The sequence below is a fragment of the Natator depressus genome, chromosome 1 (assembly GCF_965152275.1).
Source record: "Natator depressus isolate rNatDep1 chromosome 1, rNatDep2.hap1, whole genome shotgun sequence".
Classification (NCBI taxonomy): domain Eukaryota; kingdom Metazoa; phylum Chordata; order Testudines; family Cheloniidae; genus Natator; species Natator depressus.
The window spans coordinates 16134191-16153117 of NC_134234.1; the positions used below are offsets into that span (position 1 = coordinate 16134191).

Here is an 18927-nt window from a genome sequence, read left to right on the forward strand (position 1 = left end):
CTCTCATCTCCCTAGGGTGCCTGCGAGCACATCAGGTGGGGCGGTGCCCGCAGCCTGGCTGAAATCAAGTGTCAGGTCTTCTCCCCCACTTAAAAGCCCCAGGCGAGCGACCTTAGATCCCAGCTCAGAACAGCTGTAAAGGGGGGAAGTCACTGTCCCAGCTGCACCTGATCCTCCCTGGAGAGAGACACAAACGCACAGGCTAGGCTCCCTCCTTGAGCATGAGTCTCAGCCAGCGCAGGCGCAAGCTGCCTGCCCCCCCCCCAGCAGCCCCTCCCCGTGGAGGCCGGGCGGCGCTGCCGCCTGGAGCCGGCACACGGCGTTGCCGCGGCAGAGCGGAGGCAACATCTGGCCGCTCCGCCGCTGAGCGAGCCGCTCTCGGGACAAGCCCAGCCAGCAGGTGAGGGGCGCAGCGGGGGCGGGCCGGGCTCTGCGCTCGCGGGCTGCAGGGCCACCCGCTCTGGGCACCAGACCCAGGCACGGGCGCCGTGGCCATGCGCCGGGCGCCCAGCTCGGCAAATGCGCCGCCGCGGGGAAGTGGCGTGGAGCGGGAAGGGGCTGCTGCGGGAGCCAGTGTGTTGCCATTTGCCTGGAGTGTCCCTCCCCCAGCCTAAAAATCCTCCTCCGGGGGCGGGGGTGCCTGGCTGCCTGGCGGGATATGGCTGGAAGTGGTGGGAGCGGGATGTTTTCCCACCAAAGAGGCAGCGTTCAAGGGCAACGACGAGAGAAATGCGGAGTCTGGTGCCTGCCTGGCTCCAAGTGGGGAGGGGAGCATCCCCCCCTCCCCCCAGTGTCTATCCTTCTGCGGCTGGTTGCGGGTTCTCCGGCTGGGTTTCCAGGTGTTCCCAAGTTTGGGGCTTGCCTGTCACGCCGCAGGAGCCGCAGAAGTGTGCTGCCTCCTCTCTGGGCTGGGGCAGGCTGGTGGGTGCTGGGTTAGGATCTTTCCTTGAACTCCCCAGTCAAAGGGCAGGTCGCTTCGCCTTGGCCTCAGGCCATGAGACCCTAGGCACGCGGCAGAGCAAGAGCGCTTGGAGTAAGTGGCCTTGCTGGTGTTTGCCCAGGGAGTTCATGTGCACTCCTCCCTGCAGCCTGTGGGAGCCTTTTCCAAATTTAAACACCCTGTCCACTACCTACAGGAGGCAACAGCCATCCCCATGCCAGCCCCACCCAGCTCGAATGCAGAGCCTAAGGAGATGATGCTTGGGGTAAAACGGCGAGGGGGAGCTGTTCTGGGTGACAGGGGGAGCGGTCCCAGAGCTGAGGGCCCTCTGCTGATGAGAATCCCCTGCTGCCAGAGGTCCCCAATTCAGGAACACTGCATAGCTAATTAAGCACCTAACTTTACACACGAGTATTCCCACTCAAGTCAACAGTGCTCGTGTGCTTCAAGTTAAGCATCTGCATAGGTACGTTGCTGAACCAGGGCCTTAGCCTCCCGGGACCGTCTACACAGCAGAAACACCCCGAAAGGCAGGGAGTCTGAGGGCCCACCGTGGGGCTACAAATAGCAGTGCAGACGTTTGGACTCGGGCTGGAGCCCAGGCTGTGAGACCCTCCCCACTCGTTGGGTTTCCAGGCTGGGGCTGAAGCCCGAGCTTGGGCTCTGACCCGGGCAGCAGCCGCTAGCAACAGGGGGACATTTTTGGCAAAAAAGCCTAATGTAGCTACCCATCCAGAGACCCCCATGCACTGTCCTGTGTTAGGGCAACAATGGGTCCCGCTGCTGCCTGCTCTGACCAGGGGTCTGAGGCACGGAGGTGCTGAGCACCCCCACCTCCAGCTGAAGTCAGTGGGAGCTGCAGCCTGCAGTGCGTGACACCTCTCTGAAAGTCAGGCCCCTGGTAGTTAAAATGCCCACAACTGCCTGGAGCCTGCACCAACCCTGCTACTGCTGGTGAGCTGAGCCAGAGGGAAACTTTTGGTAAAGAAGCCTCAGATAGACTTCCCCTTAGACAGCTAGGAGCCAGGTACGCTGCCCGCTCTGTAGGGATCACAGGCACAAATGCACACAGCTAATTTACCTGCCTTGCATGTCCTGCAGGGTGTGGCTTACATGCTTGGCACTCAGATTTATCACCAAGAACAGAACTGCCTATTTGCTCCTCAGTGTTCTGAGCTTTGTGGTGAAGGAAAGTAAGCAGTTTGTTTGGGGATGGGGTGGGGGTGAATAATCAGACCAGAGGTAAAGCAGGGCAGTGATCAGGAAACTTCCTGTTAAATTCTCTGGCTGCTTTTTCTTGCTGCATCTGTCTGGCTGGAGTAGGGAGGAGGACAGGGAAAGTGCTTGTGGACCACTCTGAAAAGAGGTATGTTTCTGGAAAGGGGCAAGGGCATGTTTGTGTGTCGCCACATGGCTGAGTTGGTGTTTTATCTGGCAGGTGGCGGTGTTCCAGCTGCCCGATTTTTTTTTTTTTTTTTTTTTTTTTTTTTTTTATTGCTACACAGTTGTGTAACCAATAGAGATTTCAGAGGGCCATGCTGTATGTGCTGGTGCTTGTTAGCATAGCAATCTTCCATGTGGCTGACTTTGTGCTTGAGTCAGCACAAGGCAATCCTCTCTCTAGGTAACCGATTACTCTGGCTGAAATCACATGCACAAGTAACATCACCTGCTGCGAGCGTCTACAGCCAGATCATCCCAGGATTAGACCCTTGGTGGTGGTCATGATGGAAGGTCAAAGACAAAAGAGCTGGCACAGAGCTAAGAACCAGGGACCCTGGCCAGATGTGTGTCTGTCCAGCTGCGTGGCAGATCCACAGAGAAAGGCCACTGGCTGCTGTTCACAGCTAATGAAGTTAGTCTTTCTGCTTAAGTTGTAGAATCTGTGCTTTGAAGCTAAAGATCGAGGGTTTGATCCCTGTTGACGGCCCTTCCAGGGAGGTGATTACACTCCACACCTTACAGGACTGTTCCTTGGAAGTGGTGCAGGTGGTGTACTTTGTAGCACTCAGCTGAGCGGAAGGAGAATCTCCATTAGCTGTTAGCAGTACAGGGTCTATGACCCAACATTGAATAATTATAAATATTTGTTGTAGAGGGCAGCAGTGTGCGTGCATGTGCATGGTTGCATGCACACACACAACAGTATATTACATGTTTGCTCTCTAGCTATGCACATATTACATGCATGCTTCTTATTTGCTTGACTCGTAGGGTAATAGTTATTCCTACATGCATTGGATGTTTTTTGAAACATGCGCTGTTTGTCCAGACTCCTTATCTCTGGCAGGAGAGAGTGGAGGAGTAGAGAACTTCCTAGCTGAAGAGCACAGCAGAGGTGAAACTGAAAATACAGGGCTGGGTTATTCTTGAGGTCGCTCTTGTTTCTCTGGATGGTGATGTAACAGGCCATTTTGGTGACTTGTGTGAGGAAAAAGAAAAGGAGTACTTGTGGCAGCTTAGAGACTAACCAATTTATTTGAGCATAAGCTTTCATGAGTTACAGCTCACTTCATCGGATGCATTCAGTGGAAAATACAGTGGGGAGATTTATATACATAGAGAACATGAAACAGTGGGTGTTACCATACACACTGTAACCAGAGTGGTCACTTAAGGTGAGCTATTACCAGCAGGAGAGCGGGGTGGGGGGAAAACCTTTTGTAGTGATAATCAAGGTGGGCCATTTCCAGCAGTTGACAAGAACGTCTGAGGAACAGTGGGGGGTGGTAAGGGGGAATAAACATGGGGAAATAGTTTTACTTTGTGTAATGACCCATCCACTCCCAGTCTCTATTCAAGCCTAAGTTAATTGTATCCAGTTTGCAAATTAATTCCAATTCAGCAGTCTCTCGTTGGAGTCTGTTTTATGAAGTTTTTTTGTTGAAGAATTGCCACTTTTAGGTCTGTAATTGAGTGACCAAAGAGATCGAAGTGTTCTCCAACTGGTTTTTCAATGTTATAATTCTTGACGTCTGATTTGTGTCCATTTATTCTTTTACGTAGAGACTGTCCAGTTTGACCAATGTACATGGCAGAGGGGCATTGCTGGCACATGATGGCATATATCACATTGGTAGATGCGCAGGTGAACGAGCCTCTGATAGTGTGGCTGATGTGATTAGGCCCTATGATGGTGTCCCCTGAATAGCTATGTGGACACAGTTGGCAACGGGCTTTGTTGCAAGGATAGGTTCCTGGGTTAGTGGTTCTGTTGTGTGGTGTGTGGTTGCTGGTGAGTATTTGCTTCAGGTTGGGGGGCTGTCTGTAAACAAGGACTGGCCTGTCTCCCAAGATCTGTGAGAGTGATGGGTTTCAGGATAGGTTGTAGATCCTTGATGATGCGTTGGAGAGGTTTTAGTTGGGGGCTGAAGGTGATGGCTAGTGGCGTTCTGTTATTTTCTTTGTTGGGCCTGTCCTGTAGTAGGTGACTTCTGGGTACACTTCTGGCTCGCTCTGTCACGTTCACCTGCACATCTACCAATGTGATATATGCCATCATGTGCCAGCAATGCCCCTCTGCATTTCTTCTGAGGTCCCTTTGCTAGATAAACCACTACCCTGCTGTTGCCCTTTTCCCCCAAATTATTTAGTCTGTGCCTGGCTTTTACAGTAGCAAGCTCAGTCAGAGGCGCTATGATACCAGAATTGAATATGGAGTCCCTGAACTGCCCATCTATCTAAGGTTCTTATATGGCTCCCATTACTGCGGTATCTGAGTGCCTCACAATCTTTTAATGCATTAATCTTCCCAACACCGGTGAGGTTATGGAAGTGCTGTTATCCCCATTTTACAGACTGGGAACTGCGGCAAAGACAGGCTAGGTGACATGCCCAGGCTCACACAGGAAGTTTGTAGCAGAGCAGGCAATCAACCCTGATCTCCCACGTTTCCGCTGCTGGTCCTGTGGGCCTGCCTGTGCATGCGTGAAACGATTTAGGAGAAGACCCTGTACGTCTGTGAAGTCAGCAAAATTGACACTTTCGGAGCATAAAGGTCGGCATGGCCCATGAAGGGAAGGGCACCGTGGAAAGCTTTCTGCTCAAGGCATATTACATTTCTGACTTCGCATTGTGCAAATATTATTTCACTTCTGGCACCCTTGTGATGTCCAGCCACATCACCTACCTAAGGGACAGCTTTGAATTTACCTCTTTGTAAGACGATAGAAATGTTGTGAATTTACCTCTATTGTAAAACAATAGAAACACCTAGGAAATCAAAACCTCCTCACATTAAGAGCCTGTTAGATTCCCAGGCTTTAGGTCGGGCCCTGTGAGAATGTTCAGATTGTCCTTCCCTGACTTTTGAGTGCAACCATAGCTCTGGCCACTGGTGCATGTTGGTTACCATACAATCTCTAGTTACAAAAAGAAAAGGAGGACTTGTGGCACCTTAGAGGCTAACAAATTTATTTGAGCATAAGCTTTCGTGAGCTACAGCTCACTTCATTGAATGCATCCGATGAAGTGAGCTGTAGCTCACGAAAGCTTATGCTCAAATAAATTGGTTAGTCTCTAAGGTGCCACAAGTCCTCCTTTTCTTTTTGTGGATACAGACTAACACCGCTGCTACTTTGAAACCTGTCTCTAGTTACATGCTCACAGCTGGTTATTTCCAGGAGTCCCTGCCTCCTTCCCTGAGCACTGTCTACCCCAGGTTCTTTTCTGCAGAACTGCCGCTTAGCCATTCGGTCCCTAGTCTGTAGCAGTGAATGGGATTCTTCCATCCTAAGTGCAGGACTCTGCACTTGTCCTTGTTGATCCTCATCAGATTTCTTTTGGCCCAATCCTCCAATTTGTCTAGGTCACTCTGGACCCTATCCCTACCCTCCAGCATATTTACTCCCCCCCCCCCCCCCCACACACACAGAGCTTAGTGTCATCTGCAAACTTTCTGAGGGTGCAATCCCCAGGGTTAGCTCCTCTAACTCTAGCAGGGGGATAGCCGGCGGCCTCTTCCCTTCCCCCCTCAACTCTTTGGTGCTGTCAGCCCCTCCTCACATCTTACGACTATCTCAAGCAGAAGTCTCCTCTAACTGCATCCTATAGGATATGATGCTGGGGGTGAGGTCCTGAGCATCCTTATCTTGTCCTCTGGGGTCACAGGGCTAGTTTGGCAGGCTCTCTCTGCAGCATCCCAAAGCCTTGTGGGAAGATCTAGGAGCATGGGAGGCCACAGGCCTGCTCTACAACACAGGGATAAAAGTCCTCCACCCTCGCCGGGTCCCAGAGCTCAGGCTGCAGCCCAAGCATCTACACAGTGATTTTTCAGCCCTGGTTGACCCAGGCCAGCCGCAGGTTTTATCCCTATGTAGACCTAGCTTTAGGGGCCTGGACAGTGCTTGGATGCAGCAGGGAGAGCTGCTCCTGCCTACCCTGACTCAAGCACTTCCAGTTGATTAGAGACAATGGGCCAAGATTGCACCAGGGGAGAATGGGGGCAGCTCTTTTGAGTTCTTTGGCACTCCCTTCATTTGTACCAGCTGAGATTCTTTGTGTGTGTCCCATCCCTCCCATTCCCCACTGCAGCAAAGTTAGCCCTTTCCTGCCCTTAGTTTTCTCATTCACCTCATTGCTATGTATGTAGCTGGGGCCACTTTAATACTGACCTTGTGCTAAATCTAAAGCAAACCTCTGTTGGAGTAGAGTCATTGTGTTAAACAGTAGGCCTGATTCTCCAGCCTTGGGATATGGGTAGCTCCCCTTGATTACAATGGAAACAGGAATTACTACCTTCATGCTTCTGACCTGTCTCTTCTCCACCCCTTTTCTTTCAGCAGGGGTTTTTCTCCACCTGCCCCAAAAAGCAAGATTTTCTTTATTGGGAAGAGACTAGGGGTTTTGTCTACACAGCAAAGTTGTTGACAAAACTTTTGTCTTTCACGAGTACTTAAAAAAGCCCCCCCACGAAAGACAAAAGTTTTGCCGACACAAGTGGCAGCGTGAACACGGCTTTGTTGGCAGGAGCGCTCTCGCAGGGCTGGAAGTATTTGGTCGGCAAAAGTGCCGACAAAGTACTGACAAAGAGTGTTTACATGCTGACTTTTAGCAACAAGGCTATGTCAACACAGCCTTGTTGCTAAAAGCTGCGTGGTGTAGACAAGCCCTAAGATATCCGTTTTTCTGTTAGATGTAGCCTGTTAATCTCCCAGGCTTCCCCCTCGCGATGTGGATTGACGCTTGCCTTCTAATTTTTATTGAACTGCTGCTACAAATCACTGTACCTGTCTTGGAATTACTGTGGGGTGGGGAGCCTGTATCCTTAGTGCTAGAGAAGATACCTTTGCAAGGCCTAGTCATGCTGACCCAGGGGTCTAGCTGGATGATGATCTGGGCCTGGGACCTGTTTGTTGAACCTGATCCAACTCCTGTTATCTTTAGTGGCAGTTGGACTGGGTCTTTGGTCTACTCTGGAGCAAACATGCTATGTATATTTATGGTGCACTATAGGTGGTTTATGATACTCTGACTTTTTCCCCCTATAAAGCATCATGCAATGTAATGTTTTTTTTCTGAGGAACGGGGGGAGTAGGAAAACAAGGGGAAATAGGTTACCTTGTTTCCCCTTATTTCCCCTTGTTTTCCTAACACCCCCCCCCCCCCCCGTTTCCTCAGATGTTCTTGTTAAACCCTGGATTTGTGCTGGAAATGGCCCACCTTGATAATCATACACATTGTAAGGAGAGTGATCACTTTACATAAGCTATTACCAGCAGAGAGTGGGGTGGGGGGAGAGAAAACCTTTTGTAGTGATTTGTGTGTATAAAAACATCTTTATGCTTCCGATGAAGTGAGCTGTAGCTCACGAAAGCTTATGCTCAAATAAATTGGTTAGTCTCTAAGGTGCCACAAGTCCTCCTTTTCTTTTTGCGAATACAGACTAACACGGCTGTTACTCTGAAACCTATCTTAAAAAAAGATATATATTCAGCCCCTCCAGGCCTTCAACAGCAGCTTCTTGCCCCAGGAAAAACCCTCTGGCAGCTAAGGCCTTGCTAAGGAAGGCATGTCCTGGAAAGCCCAGCACAGTCTGCGCAGAGCTGGTTTTACCAGTTTTCTAGGGCTGTGTGAACAGCGCTCCAGGGGGTACCGGCTGGCTTACAAAGCAGCCAGTAAGCAATTAAGGGATTGATCCTGCAGTTCTTACGCAAGTATAACTCTCATCAAAGTGAGTGGGACGCTTGCTCAGGTGAAGGCTGCAAGATCAAGGCCTTATGCAAGGTGCCGAGGTGCCTTGCACCTGTTGCTGGGGTCTAGCATCAGCCCGTGCGGCTATGAAGTAGCCCAGCTGATCATTTCCTAGGCCAGAGGTGGGCAAACTACGGCCCGTGGGCCACATCTGGCCCGCGGGACTGTCCTGCCCGGCCCGTGAGCTCCTGGCTGGGGAGGCTAGCCCCCGACCCCTCCCCCACTGTTTCCCCCTTCCCTGCAGCCACACAGCCGCACGGGCAGGGCTCTGCGCAGCAGGGCAGCGTGCTCATGCAGGACAGTGCATCTGGCTCCGGCTGTGCAGCTCCAGACATGCTGCTCTGAGTGGCATGATCAGGGGGCCGGGACCAGGGGGTTGGATATGGGGCAGGGGGTCCCGGGTGGCAGTCAGGGGACAGGGAGCAGGGGGAGGTTGGATGGGGCAGAGGATCGGGGGGGACGGGGAACGGGGGGGTTGGATAGGGGGTGGAGTCCTGGGGGGGTGATTGGGGTGGGGGGGTCCCGGGAGAGGACGGTCAGGGGACAAGGAGCAGGGGGGTTTGGATGGGTGGGAGGTTCTGAGGGGGGCAGTCGGGGCAGGAAGTGGGAGGGGTCGGATAGGGGGCGGGGGCCAGGCTGTTTGGGGAGGCACAGCCTTCCCTACCGGGCCCTCCATAGAGTTTTCCACCCCGATGTGGCCCTTGAGCCAAAAAGTTTGCCCACCCCTGTCCTAGGCTCTTCTTGGCGATGTCTCACAGCAGGGTGCTATTTATACTGGGATGGGGTGAGGCGAGGCAGGGGAGCGAACAGCATTAGTGGTCATGAGAGAGTCTGATGTAATCCAAAGCAAACTTCTCCAGTGCCTGGGGAAGTGAAATTCTCTAACTTGTCATGGGTAAGTCTCAGGGGATCCTTGTGACATGCTTGTCTTCTGTAGGGTTGCTGCAGGCATGTGGGGTGCTTAGAGACACTCTCTGTCCTTTCTAGGCCCAGGTGGACCCCCACTGAGAGAAGGTAAATTCCTGTCAGCATCCACTGAGCGTACCTTGGTTCCTTTGTTTAAAAGAGCCGTAGCTGGGGTTCTCCACGCCCCCGACAAGGGGAAGGTAACCTAGCCTCACGCAGCCGGTTAGGACTGTCAGCCGGGCTTCTTGTGTTTATTTGTGTCACGGTAGCAGCAGGGGGCCCCGTCGGAGATCAGGGCCCCATTGTGCTAGGTGCGTAAGTGCACATAGTAAGAGACAGACCCTGGGGAGGTCACCGTGCAAACAGACACCGGAAGTATTATCTCCTTTCTGCAGGTGGGGAACAGAGGGTACCATCTACACTGATAAAGGAGCCCCGGTATGGCCCCCGGCTGGCCCAAGTCAGCTGATTGGGGCTTGGGCTGGGAGGCTATAAACTTTCAGTGTGGACGTTTGGGCTTTGGGACCCTGTGAGGGGGGAGCCTGAATGTCTATACTGCAATTTTATAGCCCTGGAGCCCCCACCCTCCCGCCAGCCTGAGTCAGATGGCCAGGGCCACCCACAGGTCTTCTATTACAGTGCCGCCATGCCCTGAGGGTCTGAGGGCTTGCCTATATGAACTTGTGTTTGTGGCAAGCTGGGGTGTCAGTGTGCCATACACTATGTGTCCATGTGGGTCCTGCTGCCGTGCGCTAAAAGCTCCCTCGCGCACTTAGATCTACTCTGCTTGGAAACAGGAGTGGACCAAACTGCACTAGGGAACTTGTAGTTTGCAGCAGAAGGGTCCACACAGACACCCAGGGCAAGGCAGTTACACCTCAGCGTGCTGCGAGCTAAGAGATTGTACAGACAAGCCCCAAGACTGTGGGTACGTCTACTGCATTGTACACCCAGGTCTGTGGACTTGTACTTGTATACTTTGTGTTCCCAAATCCAAGCTTGAGTGTCCACACTGCCTTGTAAATCAGGGTTTACAATTTCTGGACCAGGGTCTCACAGCTGTACGAATATGTCCATACTTGACTCTGCAGATCTTCTGACTCAGCTCTGTGGCGTGAGCTGTGTCCACACTGCAAAATGACTGGGTTTGGACCCGAGTCACAGTGGGACTTGAGCACTGATCCACACCCCTAGCAGAATTTTAGGACCCAGGACCTGAATGCTCGCTGGCCCGCGTTAGGCTCATTCATATGTGGATGGAAAGGGGGCTAGGGCTCAAACCTGAGTTAGAGCCTGGGCTTAGTGTGGACATAACCTAAGTGACTTGCCCAAGGTCACACAGGGAATCTGTGGCAGAGCCAGGAATTTAACCCAGGTCTCCTGGACCGGGTCCAGTGCCTGAACTACAAGTGTCTGTCTCTGTCTGTCTCTGTCTCTCTCTCTCTCTCTCTCTCTGACTGTTGTGTGAGGAACTCCTGACCCTTAGGAACTATTGCTCAGATGTCAGCCTGACCCAAAACCCTTCATCCAAACCAACTCCCAAGCTTTATGACAGGTAGGTCCCAACTTTGTAGCTCAGATCTCTCTCTCTCTCTCTGCTTTTGTTGTTTGTAGGTCGTTGTGGGTCTTTATGGATTCTGTAAAATGTCCTGCTGACTTCCCTAGGAGTGGAAGGAGGTGCTGGCCGTGCTAAATTGCTGTAGATTAGCAGAAGTCTTTGAAATATGATGAGTTAAGCCCTCTTCACCCTGACCCATGCAGGCGGCTGCTTCTTATCCACACAGGGATAAGACTTCTGTGGAGTCCTGGAGAAATCTTTTTAACACCGCCTACAAAGTTTATTCACAATGGCAGGAGATGGGACACTAGATGGTGTGAGGGGGAGGGCTCTGAGTTACTGCAGAGAATTCTTTCCCCGGTGTCTGGTTGCTGGGTCTTGCTCACATGCTCAGGGTCTAACTGGTCTCCATATTTGAGGCCCAAAAGGAATTTTCCCCAGGCAGATTGGCAGAGACCCTAGGGGATTTTCACTTTCCTGTGCAGCATGGGGTAGGGGTCACTTGCAGGTTTAAACTAGCGCAAATGGTGGATTCTCTGTAACTTAAAAAGAAAAGGAGTACTTGTGGCACCTTAGAGACTAACCAATTTATTTGAGCATAAGCTTTCGTGAGCTACAGCTCACTTCTTATGCTCAAATAAATTGGTTAGTCTCTAAGGTGCCACAAGTACTCCTTTTCTTTTTGCGAATACAGACTAACACGGCTGCTACTCTGATCTCTGTAACTTGATGTTTTAAAATCATGATCTGAGGATTTCAGTAACTCAGCCAGAGATTAGGGGTCTATCACAGGAATGGGTGGATGAGGTTCTGGGGCCTGCAATGTGCAGGAGGTCAGACTCACTAGATCATCACAATGGTCAGTTCTGGCCTTAAAGTCTGAGAAGCAGCCCGTCGCCTGAGTAACTGTTTGAGGCCTGATTCTCTCTCTAGTTAATGTGGGAGCAAGGTGCCGTGTGGCTGTCAGGGAGGTGGCTAGTGCACAAGGCCTGCAGGGGGGTTGCTGCTATGTGGTTAAAGTCTCCGTACATGGAGTTACTGCCCCTTTATAAACCTTCCTCTGTTCACTCAGGTGACACCAGAACAGGTAGGTGACCTTTGCTCCACTAAAGTGGCCCCAGAGTTGCTGTAAAGTGAATGCCCGTTATCGGAAGGGATGGTGAAAGGGAAGAGCTGGCCTGTACCCTGCAATGATGTACCGCTCAGATGAAGTGAGCTGTAGCTCACAAAAGCTTATGCTCAGATAAATTGGTTAGTCTCTAAGGTGCCACAAGTCCTCCTTTTCTTTTTGAGAATACAGACTAACACGGCTGCTACTCTGAAAGCTCAGGGTGGGTGTGCTTAGCAGCTAGCAAAGCCCACGCATGCTGCTCTGGGCCACCATGTTGAGGGGAAATGCTAAGGAGAAGCCTCAACAAACCCGTGCAGGAAAATGCCCTGCCACACTGCAGCCTGGGCAGGGGTACGGTGTCCTGCCATGCCCACAAATCCTAGGTGAGGGCACACGGCCACGCCCACATGAGCTGTGCGTAGGTAAGGGGAATGGCTCCTTAGAGCTATGTAAAATGTGCCACGTGGGGGCAGGGACCTGGGCGGCCCATTCCCAAAGCAATGTGTCACCGCGTGCGGTGCGGCCCTTTGCCGTAGATGCCCCCCAGCCACAAACAAGACTATGCCCCCATTGCGTCCCATAGGCAGAGCCTGGTGCCCCTCCCGTGGCATGCCACTGCGCATGTGGCCTTAACGTGATAGAGTGTCTGAGGATCAGAACCTCTCCTCAGCCCGGTACGTTCTCCCTCCATCCTGGCAGGGGTAGCCAAAGGATAAATGCATGGATCCGTAGTGGGAATGCAGGCCCTGCTGTCCAGCATGGTGTGAGCTATGGAGTGCAGAAAGGGCAGAAAGAACTCTTCAGCCCGGAAACTGCTGTAACCATGGGCTGGGGCAATGTACATTGCAGGCCCTCAGTGAGAGTCTACTATGTATGCATCCGATGAAGTGAGCTGTAGCTCATGAAAGCTTATGCTCCAATAAATTGGTTAGTCTCTAAGGTGCCACAAGTACTCCTTTTTTTTTTTGCGAATACAAACTAACACGGCTGCTATTCTGAAACCTATGTACATAGTAGACTCTCACCGGGGGGCCTGGCTTGGGGAAGGTTTTACACTAGAGTTGTTGGGTGAGCCAGAACCATCCCCAAACACTGGGGGATGGTCTCACCTGGATCTGGACTTTGTGACTGGTCTACAAGGGTTGAGCTAAAACCCTGGATGCAGAGATCCTGGAACTCTGGGAATGTCCTGAACCAGAGGACACCTCCCTAGGTCTATAGTGCTGCATAATTTAACCAATGGGAAAAAAATTCATGGCCCTGCCACACCTGTGGGAGGAAAACAGCTGAGGGAGGTCCTGCAAGGATGCAGAGCCTGATAGACAGAGCACGTATCACCATGGTGACTAAGCCAATTTAGATATCTATCAACTCTTAATTAGGGGAGTGCACCCATTGTAGTTACGCCAAGCCTGTGTTGGCATTGGGCAGTGAGTCACTACTAAAGGTTGAACTGAGCAGGTGCTTCCCCATGAGTCTGACAGCTTGGTCTTCCTTGGCTCTGTTTTCATTTGAAAGAAGAATGAAACTCTCTCTAGCCTTTGGAGTTGCAAGGAAAGTCTTCAAGATGTGACCCGCAGCAAGGATGTCTGCCTGAGTCTGCAGACAGCCTGGAACTTCCTTGTATCAGGAACTGCCGTGGTGTGGTATATGTGTCAAATGCTGTCCATTGTAGTGGCTACTAATGTGCCCTATCAACTCTTCGGTGTTGTGGTCATAAACCTGTGATCTCTTTGGCACTGAGCTAGCAGCATGGATATTTATGGCTCTGTAAATGATTCTTACAGTAATGGGACCAAGGGTAATTGGAGGTTCAGCGTGGGCGTAGCCATGTGCTATAGTTTATCTACGCTAGGAATTCTCTGGAACAGTGAAACTTCAGTTATCTGAACCCCAGACCTCTCAGTCCTGGTCCCCAAAATCCATTACTTCCACTAAAAGCTCTGCCCGATCTGAACCATTCCCCTTGCCCTCGTACTGTTCAGATAATTGAGGCATATGTCGAATGTCTAGACCAGTGGCTCTCAACCTTTCCAGACTATTGTACCTCCCTTTCAGGAGGCTGATTTGCCTTGCATACCCGCAAGTTTCACCTGATTTGAAACCTGCTTGCTGACAAAATCAGACACGAAAGTACAGAAGTGTCACAGCCCACTATTACTGAACAATGGCCGACATTCTCATTTTTACCATATAATTATAAAATCAATTGGAATATAAATACTGTACTTACATATCAGTGTATCGTATATAGAGCAGTATAAACTGGTCATTGGATGAAATTTTAGTTTGTGCTGACTTCGCTAGTGCTTATTATGGAGCCTGCTGATGTACCCCCGGAAGACCTCTGAGTACCCCCAAGGGTATGCGTACCCCTGGTTGAGAACTACTGGTCCGGACTGGTGTCTGTAGGGGCCCAGTCCTGCTCCCTTTGTAGACAATGAGGCTCTTTCCATTAACTTTAATGGGAGATTCTTTTGCAGTAGATAATACAAGTGTATGTTCAGTCCACACCTACAAAGACAACATCCCTGTATTGCCAAGGGTAACCCATATGGGTACTAACAGGGAGTTCCTGGGAAACCACCACAGCCAGGCAGGACATTTCTAACAGCTTGTAAGTAACACAACTGGCCTGTATTCAAAGCAAAGCATAAGTCAGGGGATGGCTAGTGATTATAATAGGCTAATAAGTAATCAGGTCTGCTAGATGCCAAATGATCTAGACCATAAGCTCTTTAGGGCATGACCCTCAGGCTGCACTGAGACTCTGGGAGTATCACAGTCCCATTACCCCAGCGCAGAAGAGAGACTCAAAGGCCTTTTCCTCTTGGGTGTCTTTGGGTGGTGAAGGGGTGTACGTGTCCACACAATCTGAACGTGGATGGGAAGAGATGTTTATATATAGGGGGTCTGAATATCCTCCAGGTCATAGTCCCCAGCCCCTTTCCCTCCCAGAATATAATTATCCAAATGCTCGTTTGTGACATTCCCTCGTGTCTTGTCTCAAGCCAGATTGAAAGCTCTCTGGGTACGGACTGTCTCTGTGTCTGTACAGTGAGGCCTGGAAGAAGATTCCTGTAATTTACCAGAGCTGTGATTTGTTACACACCCTGGGGAGTTACGGGCATGCTCAGAATGTGTGCTTCGTGGTCTCACTCTCTCTTTTACAGCTCCTGCTGCTGCTTGTAATTATTAACTGGCTTGTCATGAAGCAAGTGGGTCAGGGCCGCCAAGAGCACAGAGGGAGGAAATGAGGAATTGATACGCCAAGAAGTGTATTTTCCAAGGGAGGTTTATTCAGCTGCAGAGCTCAGTAATAGATGGTTCTTTACTGGTTGTATGCTGCATCTTGAGCTCTAGATCAAAAGTCATAGGGGTGGGGGGGAATCATAACAGCTTCTCCCATGTTCTGATATGTGCGTAGGGCTTTGGAGCAGCCCTCTAGGCCACATGTGCTGTATGTACAGCCTCTGTGCACAGCAAAGAGGAACGGTCCTCGGAGGTGGGCCAATTATGGCCTCTCCATTGGGGTGTGCAGGGTGGAGCCAGAAAGGAGAAGGAGCCTTCCCGTCACACCAGGCTTTAGAGGAGCTAGGCAGAGTGTTTGCTTCCTGGGCATTCAGGGGGAAGAGCTACGCTCCATGCCAAGCTCCCACTGCAGATCCCTCTGATACCTGAGCAGGGTTAATGGGTTAGTTCCCACTGGGGCTACTGCCCGGCTGCTACCGCACAGACACAGCGGGTAGCTAATGCCAGCGTTGTAGTGGGGGGTGGTTTGGGCATCTGGATGTGCAGAGATGTGTGAAGCACCCTGCTCCTACACAAGGCACAGGAGGAACTCCTTCCCCTTCCCCTGACAGAACAGCTGGGAAGGAAGGCGTGGTAATTCCTGCCCTGCACAGGTTTCTCTTGTGTGGGGGAGAGGCTGTTGCCGACAGGCTTAGCTGATCCAGACAGGTTAACTGGGCTGGAAGGAACTGGGAGTTTCGTGGAAACTTGTTTGCTGCTTTGAGCTTGGCTTTTGCCTCTTCCCCAGGGTTCCCCCTGAATTTCAGACTCAAAGAACCCCCAGATCTCCAAAGGGAAGGGGACTGGTCTTGCTTGGCGCAGTGTGGTCCAGCAGGTACAGCACAGGGCGGGGTCTCTGCACTCCATGCTCTGCCACTCGCCCCCTGGGTGTCCTTGAGCAAGTCACTTCACCTCTCTGGGCCGCTGTTTCCCCTGCCAATTCCTTGCCTGTCTTGTCTAATTACAGTGTGTGTGTGTGTGTGTGTACCTACGTATGTACAGCACCCAGCTTACTGGGGTCTTGATCTCAGTTGGAGGCTTCTGGTCGATGCTACTGTATGGCAGATGCATTTGCTCTGAACTCCCAACTTTCCCCCTCCTCACCCCTCGGCACGTCTTCCTCCTTCCCTTTTCTGCACCGTGCAGCCAGCTCTTCCACGGGAAGGTGGTTTTGGTGTTACAAATTGGATGGCGGCACAGAAAGGAAGCTGTGGCTTGAGCATAGCAGATGCGGGCAGGGTGTGAGGCAAACAGCTACACTTCAGAGTGCATGGGACCACATGGTCGATATCTCACTGCAGAGTTCTAGGACTTTATATTGTCCGAGCACCTCGCATACAGCTCATTGGCGACAGCGTGGCGGGGGAGGCAGGTTTTATCCCCACTTCACAGGTTGGTGCTGTCAAACAAGAAGCCAGAGACCTACTTTTTCTGGCGTGCTGAGCAAACATAACTCCACTGCTATCCCTCCCATCCGGCACCAGGCAGGCAGACAACGAGTTGGGTTTTCCGCTTTTCTGCTAGATGTTTCTGTCCGTAGCCTTATTCTCCTGGCCGGCTCCCATTCCATGTGTGTCCTCGCTGATATGCAGATTGTGAGCTCTCTAGGTCCAGTCCAAGGGACTGTCTAGAACTACGGGGAGCTGGTCCTTGCTCAGAGGGTCCTTTCTCTACCACGGTGGAAAGCACCATAGTTTTCCCTGTCACTCAAGCCCATAATCTTGGCTTTGTCTTTGACTCTGCCATCATTCTCTCCCCCCCCTCGCCCCACACACACACATCCAGGCTGTGTCTCCAGCTGTCACTTCTTCCTGCAAAACCATTCAGCAATCAGACTGCAGCTCTGTGCCCATGCTGCCAAAGCTCTTGTCCAAGCCTTCATCTCAGGGCTTGACCTCATCTCCTGCTCTTTAGCCTGGCTGGCTCCTGCCATCCCTCCAGCCCATTCACAATGCTGCAGCTAAGATCATCTTCTTGGCCTGTCACTCTGATTGTCACTCCATCTTTAAATCCCTCCATTGCCCCCCTGCCCCTTCACCTTGTCAAACACACCTGGTCCTCACTTACAAAACCCTCTACAGTTTATCCCTACTTTCCCTCTGCATCCTGTTATCTTAACTCCCAGAGATTTGAGCCTCTATTGCCTGAGTCTGCTTTTCTTTGACAAGCGCTTTCCTGCTTTCTCTCCCTTACGAGTGTGAAAAGCTCCGAGTCACAATCCATAAAACCACCACCACGCCCTAGTCCCAGTCCCAGAATACAGGCAGAGACTGCAACTTGCTAAATAAATACGTTGCTCTTACTCAAGCGCTTTTCATCAGTAGATCTCAAAGCACTTTACAAAGAAGGCCAGTATTGCGATCTCCATTTTACCAGATGGGGAAACTGAGGCACAGGGTGGGACATGACTTGCCCGAAGTCACCCAGCAGGCCAGTGGCTGAGCTGGAAGAGACTGAAAGCTCCTTGAGGCGCAGACCAGCTTTTTGTTCTGTGTTTGTACAGCACCTAGCACAATGGGGTCCTGGCCCTGACTAGAGCTCCTAGGGGGTGGTGATTATTTATTATTGTACTACTGTACCGCCTAAGTCTGCCGAGGTCCAGTCCAAGGGTCTGTCCATTAGCACGCTTGCCTCTACTGCTAACTGCGGAAGCATTGCTGCTGAGCATTGTGCACATCCTGTCAGATTTGTTGTCTCTCACTCCGTTTGTTCATGTTCCCCTGTTCTGTCTTGTGGTTCAGACTGTCAGCTCCGTGGGCCAGGGACCATCACTTACCATACATTTGCACAGTACCTTGCACAACAGGGCTTCCCTCGTTGAGGCCTTCAGGCTCTGTTGCAACAGAAGGGTTAAACAACCATGAAAGCCCCTTGAAGTCAATGGGAGACTTCCTGCTGCCTATGGTGGGTTTCGGATTGGGGCCTAGGACTGCATCACTGTGATCACTTCCTCCTTCATTGCGATCACTTCCTCCTTCAGCATCTCTTGGAGAAATAGCAGCTTCCAGGAGATAGCAGCGCATTGCTGGGGGTCTGGAACTGGGTGCCAGCGGTGTCCACGGGCTCTGCCTGTGCGAGGCTTGGCGGCTGGTGAGTGAATGCCAGGAATGTGCCCTCCAGTGACTCCCTCGGAGGAAGCGCTTCTCGGGCGGAGGATATCCTGCCATTGTCAGAGCTGTGCATGGAGCCCAGGTCCTGCTCTTTCTGCATATCCCGAGTGCTGGTCAGAGGAGGGGAGCGACACTCGTGGCAAGGCAGAGTGCCCCTGTGGAAATGCTTACGCCAGCTCTGCGTATGGCGGGGGAGGTGTAGCGCAGGGACAGAGGAGGTGCAAATGGCCTCCCCCATGCAGGGGTTACTGGGGCTGCACCAGCCCTGAAAGCTGCCCTAACTCATGCCCCTATTTCAAATCCCCCCGTGGGGCCTTGTGTGATGCCTCTCAGGGCTGAGAATCACCTGCTTGCTACCTGCCTCCAGCACAAGGGAGTCTTGTCTGTACAAGCTGGGTGTCAGCCCCCTAACACAGCCAACCTGTCACCCACTCTCTTCTGTGCTCCGCCAGCCCCCTCTTTGCCTTGCAGGTTGATAACAGATGCACCCCAGTCTCTGAGTCCCTTCAAAGTTTCCCCCTGTGGTATCCGGCCCCGATCGCTGGATACCCACAGAAATCCCAGATCCTGTGATCCCAGTGGGACAGTGTACCCTGGCTTTACCTCAGATCACCGCTGCTGCGTTACACACAGCACTTGAGTTCAATTATAAAACAAAAGGGAATGTATTTAAGAAAGAAATGAGGTTCAAATAATAACCCGTAGGAGAGATGGGAAAATGGTTACGGAGAAAGCAAAATCGTAACACGCGTTCTAGAGACGAATCTTAACCAATGATTAACCTCTCGGCTAAAGAAGTTGATCTCGCCCAAAGTTCTCT

General features: G+C 51.6%; 1 protein-coding gene across 1 annotated transcript in view; it reads left to right on the top strand.

The window, feature by feature from the left end:
• Window positions 1–269: 269 nt before the first annotated feature.
• CAPN5 (calpain 5) overlaps window positions 270–18927 on the top strand; it is a 124805-nt gene continuing 106147 nt past the window's right edge. The window contains exon 1 of the mRNA XM_074943014.1: window positions 270–400. The gene's annotated coding sequence lies outside the window, so the exon portion shown is untranslated. The remainder of the gene's footprint in view (window positions 401–18927) is intronic.